General features: G+C 38.1%; 1 pseudogene across 1 annotated transcript; it reads right to left on the bottom strand.

The window, feature by feature from the left end:
• Positions 1-4,115: 4,115 nt before the first annotated feature.
• On the bottom strand, positions 4,116-4,723 carry LOC308338655 (translationally-controlled tumor protein-like; annotated as a pseudogene). Its single transcript has one exon. The product of its transcript is annotated as a translationally-controlled tumor protein-like (transcript).
• Positions 4,724-7,615: the final 2,892 nt, after the last annotated feature.

The raw sequence follows: 7,615 nt of genomic DNA, 5'->3' as shown, positions 1-7,615 counted from the left end.
CTCGCTCTGCTGGATGCCAGGACGCTGGCATCATGACCTGAGCCGAAAGCAGACACTTAACAACTGAGTGACCCAGGCACCCAGATTCTAGTGTTTAAAATTTGCATTTTATACCATCCAGACTCTGAATACAATCTAACGCTTTATCTTGTGCTAAACTGAACCAGCAATAGGTTCCAGTTTGAAGACTAGCTATTTTTCCTTAGGAAATATAGTTTGTGCACATATCATACTTCATAGGTGATAGAAGATTTTCAAGGGCAAATTTCATAATGTGATTTTCTCTTGCATACGGACTGTAGTAGCTATTCCATACATGATCTGTGACTATGTTGTGCACACATATGTTTAGAAACATTGGTATGGAGGATACTGATCACCTCAAAGACATCACTGTGGCTCATACACAACTCTGGTCCATGGCTCCAGTCTTAACTGATAGCTACTCCAGTCTGCATTTGTTGGCTGGGTTTTAGTTGCAAAGAAATTATTTCTTTATTCACGTGCTTGCTTGTTGGTTGGTTTGTTGGAGTATTGTTTGTATTCTACAAAACTCTCACCAGTGTTATAATATCTGAGTCCCTGCATGTTTGAAAATGTCTTTCTGTTTTCTTTATATTTGAAAAAGTGCTACTCAATGGGATAAATTTCTTGAAACACATTTTTCTTTCCCAAAGAATTTTTAAGAATTCCTTAACACTCTTCCAGCAGGTAATGTGTAAAAGTTCAAGACCAAGTTGATTTGTTAAACTTAAAGGCGATTTAACTATCTTTGTCTGTTGCATGTAATATTATGTCCTTATCTGTGAGTCAAGGGATCTTTTACCTTCACTTGAATATGTCTTGACTTGATTCTTTTGTATAAACCTTGATTGTAACCTGACGAATCCTTCTGAATTCTTAGTTCATTGGTCTTTTTAGGAACTGTTTCCTGTTTTAGGTAAAATTTACATAACACAAAATCCACCATTTTAATCATTTAAAGTATACAATTCAATAACTTTTAGTACATTCACAGTGTTGTGCAACCATCCCCTCTATCTAATTTTAGAACATTTAAAACATGCTCTTCAAATGATAGGATAAAAGCCCATTTTTTTAAGATACTAGGATACAGGTTTTGGACATGCGAAAATTATTTTATGTTTACAGCTTTTACTTTTTAAATTTCATAAACATAACTCCAAAATACATCCTTATACATAAATTTTTGTCTGATTTTCCTAGTACTTCCTTAGATCAAATTACTAGGAGTGAAATTATTTGACTTGAAGAGTGAGATTATTATCAAGATTATTGATATAATTACTTTATATCATATCTTTTTCCACTTCTGTAATAATTCATACACTACATTGAGAGCTATTGTTTTAACAACACTTAGTATTTTGAAGGGGGGAGGGGTTCATGGTATCTTTACTCATATTCTCTTTATTCATTGCTTCCAACCCAGCACTTGATTCACAAAATCTATATACAACAGATGAGCTATCAGTCTCCAATTTAAAACCTTCCTTAATTATTATCTTCAATATTCTGTCCCTCCATGCCCCACCCCAGGTGTATTTAGTTCTAAACTCCCAGTACCTGTGAGTAGGACCTTATTTGGAAATAGTCTTTGTTCACATAATCAAGTTAAGATGAGGTATACTGGTTTGGGGCTGACCCTAATGCAAGACTATCTCATTATAAGAAGAAGTTAATTTGGACACAGAGAAGGTAATATAAAGACACACAGGAAAAACGTCAGGTGATGACGGGGACAGAATTAGGATGATTCATCTAGAAGCCCAGGAACACCAAAGATTGCCAGCAACCAAAAGAAATTAGGAAGGAGGCATGGGATAGATTCTCCCTCAGAGTCTCCAGAAAGAACCAACCTTGCCCACATCCTGATTTTAAGCTTCTAGCCCCCCAAACTGTGAAAAAATAAATTTCTGTTGTTTTAAGCCAGTTTGTTATAATTTGTTATGATGACCCTAGGAAACTGATATAAATGTCAAATGCTAATGCCACAGAGAGGTCAAGGAAGTTAAGGACAGAAAGTGACAGTTCAATTTAACATGCAGGCAATTGATAGGACAGTGCATTGACAGAAGAGTACTAAATATTTAATACTTCAGAATATTATTATAGTGAGGAAGTGAAAATAATGAGCTTAGATATTTTGTTAAAGAAGAAAATGTGGGAATAGAGGGAGAGAGAGAAAAGTGGTAACAAAAAGGGAATGTGGTCAGCAAAGAGCTATTTTAATGTAGATTCTTAGATGCATTTCAATCTTAAAGGAAAAAAAGAGAGAGATACTGAAGAGAATGAGAGAAGGGGAGTCGTTTAAAGAAGTAGCACAAATAAAAGAATGTGTTTTAGAAGATAAAAAATGGGCAAAATGCACAGAAATGTGAAATTCATGGCTGATGTTCTTTTTTTAAGATTATATTTATTTATCTATCTATTAATTTATTTAGAGAGCAGGAGGATGGGCAGAAGGAGAAGGAGAGAGAGCATCTTGAGCAGACTCCGTGCTGAGCACCCAGTACAGGGCTCTATCTCACGACCCTGAGATCATGACCTGAACCAAAATCAAGTGTTGGTCACTTAACCAACCAAGCCACCCAGGCACTCCAACTTGGCTGGTTTTCTGAATTTTTTTCAGATAAATTGGAGATAACTTGCTGAGCTGGAGAAAGATGATGAAGAAAAAAGAAAGTTGAAGGAAATTTGAAATTTGGGGAAATGAAAACTGATAGATCCACATGAAAAGGGTGTCTGGCAAAAAGCAAGTATTTTCAAGGAGCACCCGTCTACACAAGTGAGGGGAGTTGTATCGATTGTTGATTGTTGATTGATTGCCAGCAATACTTAGTAGCCTGACTTTGTGGAAATGACCCAATGTAACTGCAAAGCACCATGATGAGATAACAAAGGATAAAAGTGCCAAGCAAGAGTCTAAGTGTGGACTGTCAGATCTCAAATTCATAAGAAAAAAAATAAATCTCAACACAGTGGGAACACTGAACATACTAAAACCAAACTGTCAAAGAGAAGTTTGTTGTCGAAGAAATCTGGAATCTTGGTAAAATTTTTCTGAAAATAACTCCTCCACTAGCCAGCACCAATACCTGAAATTCTACCTTATTATTTTGAAGAGGACTGTTAAAATAAAAATACAAGTGTGAAATATGCCAATTGGTTTCCTTGAGTTTTAAGAGAGAGAAAAAAAAAAGAGGAGAAAAGAGAAGGGGAAAGCATGTCATCAGTATCCATTCTATTATTATAAGTTGTTAGCAAATTACTGGGGCACATTAGCAATATGTATTCTAAGCAAAATATGGAGAACCAATTAAACTTGAGAGAAATGTGATCTATTATACATAATAAAATAGATAAACATTTCTTGGTCATTAGGAATAAATAAGAAACATTCACATAAAGGATCATAATTTGTATTAACATTTATGTAGTCAAACCAAGATTTAATCACTATTATGTAAAACCTATTAACATCTCCTATGATACCATACTTGGCTTATTTCCTAGCGGCCTCATGCATTGGCAAAGGTTTTAAATGTGCTCAAACACATTCCCAAGGGTTTTTTTCTTACTGTATAATTCTCTTCATATTCTTTTGGTAATCTTTTTGAGTTAATTATTACTTTCATTTGTACATGATGAAATGTGTAAGGAGTCACTTCAAACATTGACACCACTATGAGCATGGTCTTTCCTTTTACTTGAACTCAGAATTAAGAATTTCGGGTCTTAGGTTTTTTTTGTTTTTTTGTTTTTTTTTTTTTTCTGGTCCAGTCCCAGAAGAAGTTTTCACTGTAGAAGTTATTTGCAGGTAGTCTTATGCTTTCTAGCAGTAGTCTATAACCAGGCCCTAGCTTCTCTAGGACACTACACAGGATCAATTTAAATTATGTATTAAGCTAAGAGGCAGTCTCTCAACTGAGTTTAAATACATTTTATCTTTAGATAACCTACATGATATGTAAATATATATGTATACATATATATGTAAATATATATATGATATATGTATATATCATATATATATATAACTTAAACACAATGCCTCTGCTCCAAATAAATCAAGGTCAAAATAAATGAAGAGCTCAAGATAACTTCAGGTCCATTTGTCTAAGTCCTTGTGCTGTATGGATGAAAAGCAGCAGCCAGTTATGACACCAGGTGATGCATTCAAAGCAATAGCCAAATTCGTAAACACTTTTCCATTTCTAAACCATCCTTAAAGAAAATCATACATGGGGTCACACCATTCGCACAGGAGTCCAGCAGAACAACCATGCCATCTGGATTTATGTCTTCCCCAGCAAAGAACTGGTAATTTTTGAAATTAGCTAGAATGTGCTTGATTTGTTCCTCAGCTCCTGTCAAAAAAGATTTTACTCTTTCTGGCCTCTGTTCTTTAAGTTTGCCTTTGACTGATTTCATGTAATCTTTGATGTACTTCTTGTAGGCGCCTTTTGTGAAGCTGGTTTCCTGCAAGTGATGGTTCATGACAATAGCAACATTAGTGATTACTGTGCTTCCAGTACCTTTGCCCTCAGGGACTTCAGTGGAAGTATTTCCATTCCAGTAAATCATCAGTGTTACCCTCTGTCCTACTGATCATCTTCCCCTCTACCTCCAGGCACAACCCATCTCTGATCTCCCAAATCTTGTAGATGTCGGAGAACATCTCATCATGGCTGAAGAAGTCCTGGTAGCTGATCACGAGGGAGAAAGACCACTAAGGAGCTAATTTAGCCAGAGCCTAGAGCTCTGAGCTAGTGGAACAGCCTGAGCAGTGCTGGCAAGGAGGAGGAAGTGAGCAGAAAAGCCACACTCCCAAATTTTAAATGTAAAAGTATAGGATCCTTCTCTAAGAATCACCTTCTGATATGTTACCATTTCCTCTGCCCGTCCTCCTTCCCTCGGGAGTCCAAGACTAAGACTTTGGAGTTCTTAGAGTAATAGAGAGAGGAATTAGGAAACCAGCAGAGTGCACTCGGATAAGGACAAGATTTAGATTCTGGGCCTATAATGAGAAGATTACTCATCAAATTCTCTTAGGAAGAAGTCTAAGGAAGTTTCTTTCTTAGCCATGATCTTCTAAACCTTCCCATGTTTCAAAGCATAATCTTCTGACAAGTCTATTTTTTGGCACTTCATTTCATCCTTACAAAAAAAAATTTGTTAAGTGGAGTAGAGTTGACACATAATATTACATTAATTTCAGGTGTGCAACTTAGTGATTCCACAACTCTATATATTATGCTATGGTCACCACAAGTGTGGCTATCATCTGTCACTATACTTCCTATTACAATACCAGCGACTACATTCTTTATGGTATACCTTTCATACCTGCGTGACTTACTCATTACATAACTGGAAGCCTTTATCTCTCATTCCCTTTCACCCATTTTGCCCATCCTCCCTTTTCCCCACTGGCAAGCAACAGCTTGTTCCTTATATTTATGGTTCTGTTTCTGCCCTTTTGTTGGTTTGTTTTGTTTTTTAGAGTCCACATATAAGTGAAATCATATGGTGTTTGTCTTTCTCTGACTCATTTCACTTACTATAATATGCTCTAGGTCCATCTATGTAGTCACAAATGGCAAGATCTCATTTTTTATGGTTGAATAATATTCCATTGTATATGTGTGTGTATATAATATATTACATTATATATTATATTATATTATATTATATTATATATATTACACCTTCTTTATCCAATCTTCTATCAATGGATACTTTGGTTCCTTCCATATCTTGGTTATTGTAAAAAAAGCTGCAATAAACAGAAGGGTGCATATATCTTTTCCTAACAAAGAAATTCTTTAAGAGATGTTTACAGAATCCAGAATCCAGTGAACACAATATCCTCCTGTTCAGTTGCACATTCCCATATTTCTCTGTACTTTCATATTCCACCATCCATAATACTTGTTCTAATGTCAAAAATAAAAAATAAAATAATGAATAAAATTTAAAAAAAATAATGTCAACATACTGCTAGACTGCAGGCTCAGTGAGGACAGGGTTCATATCTGGTTTATGTCTGTAGTTTCATGGCTCCATCCCTAATACTTGGCACAGCTCCTGGAAGGAAATACATTTCAGTACTGATGGGAGGAACAACTGAAACAATGAATGAACAATAAATCCTCTACTACGATACACAGAGATTCTCTCTGTGGAAGGCAGATCTAAAAGGAAAGCCATGACCTGGATCCTTCTCTTCCTCTGAAAGGAAAGAAGTCAATCCTTATGCCCTTTTCACTGGGGGCCTGGGTGTCTCAGTAGGTTGAGCATCTGCCTTTGGCTCCAGTCAATAGAGTCCTGCATTGGGTTCCCTGCTCAGTGGGGAATCTGCCCCTCCCTCTGCCCACACCCCCACCCCACTCTCTCCCTCTCTTAAAAATAAATTTTAAATTTTAAAAAAATTTTTTAAATAAACCCCTTTCATTGTAAGAACTTCTAATTCTATCATTATCATATATATAATATATATCATATATATCTCATATATTATATATATATATATATATATATATATATATAAAAATTTCCACTCAGCGAAAAATCTGCATCTCGGGTTTCTGATTTACCCTCAGTGTATTATGACATTCCAACGTGAGCAGAATCCTTCAGGAGAAACTATAGTCTCTGTCCGGAGGAAGGCGAAAGAGACTGATTTCTGGTGACAGAGATTATAAGAGGACAAATGGATAGACTTCGGAAGTGAGAGAGGAGAAGGGGTCTGAGAAGTGAGAACAGACACACAAGCAGAAAGTGAAGCGAAATTCCAAAGGCCAGTGACACCTACCAAAGTGTGCGTCTAGCTGTCCCCACAGCCTGCAGCAGGTTACACCCACACACGCTCTTGACAAATCTCCTGGGATCGTGCCTCCGCTTTAGGGGTGAATGGTTTAAATTGGTTTAGAAAAGAAATGTCTGAGAGCAGGGACCTCAGCAAAATATCTTGAAGTTGAAAAGAGGAAAAAACAATCTTGCCCAGATTTTAATTACAACTATGAAAGTGCAGCTTTTCTTGAGCGTCTCAACCTGGCGCGCTCCGGCTGGGCGGATACAAGTAGCGAATGAATGAAATGCGAAGAGAGGAAAGGAGCGCAATCGTAGCCCACGAAGGGGTTCGTCAGCTCCGCGGCCCCCACAACGTCACCAGAGCAGGGGATTGAAGGAGACTATAAAGCCCGCTGCCGCGCCTGAACCCCAGTGCTCCAGCCAGTGCCCGGGAACTAGCGCAGGGGCAACCCCGGACTTCCCCGCTGGTGAGGGCTCTTAACACCTCCCTTCCCTCGCATCTCATCCATCCTGCCTGCTCCAATCGCAAAGTCCTCGGAGAGAAAGTGACTCCCCTGCTACCCATCACCTGCTGGCTCAAAGCATCTCATAACCAGCAAGGGCAGCGGTAGCTTCTCTACCTTGCCTCCAGGCGGGGGCTGAGGTCCGCTCAGTAGCAAAGGGACCAGGCGGGGCTGAGGTCCGCCCAGTAGCAAAGGCCGAGAAGAACTTCGAGGGAGTCGGCTCCGGCTGGCTGGCGGCGGTGAGTGGGGAGGTCTGGGGCTGCAGACTTGCGGCG

Source organism: Martes martes, assembly GCF_963455335.1.
Source record: "Martes martes genome assembly, chromosome: 2".
NCBI classification, from domain to species: Eukaryota; Metazoa; Chordata; class Mammalia; order Carnivora; family Mustelidae; genus Martes; species Martes martes.
Note: the sequence above shows the minus strand (reverse complement) of the source record. Positions and strands in the feature narration are given on the sequence as shown.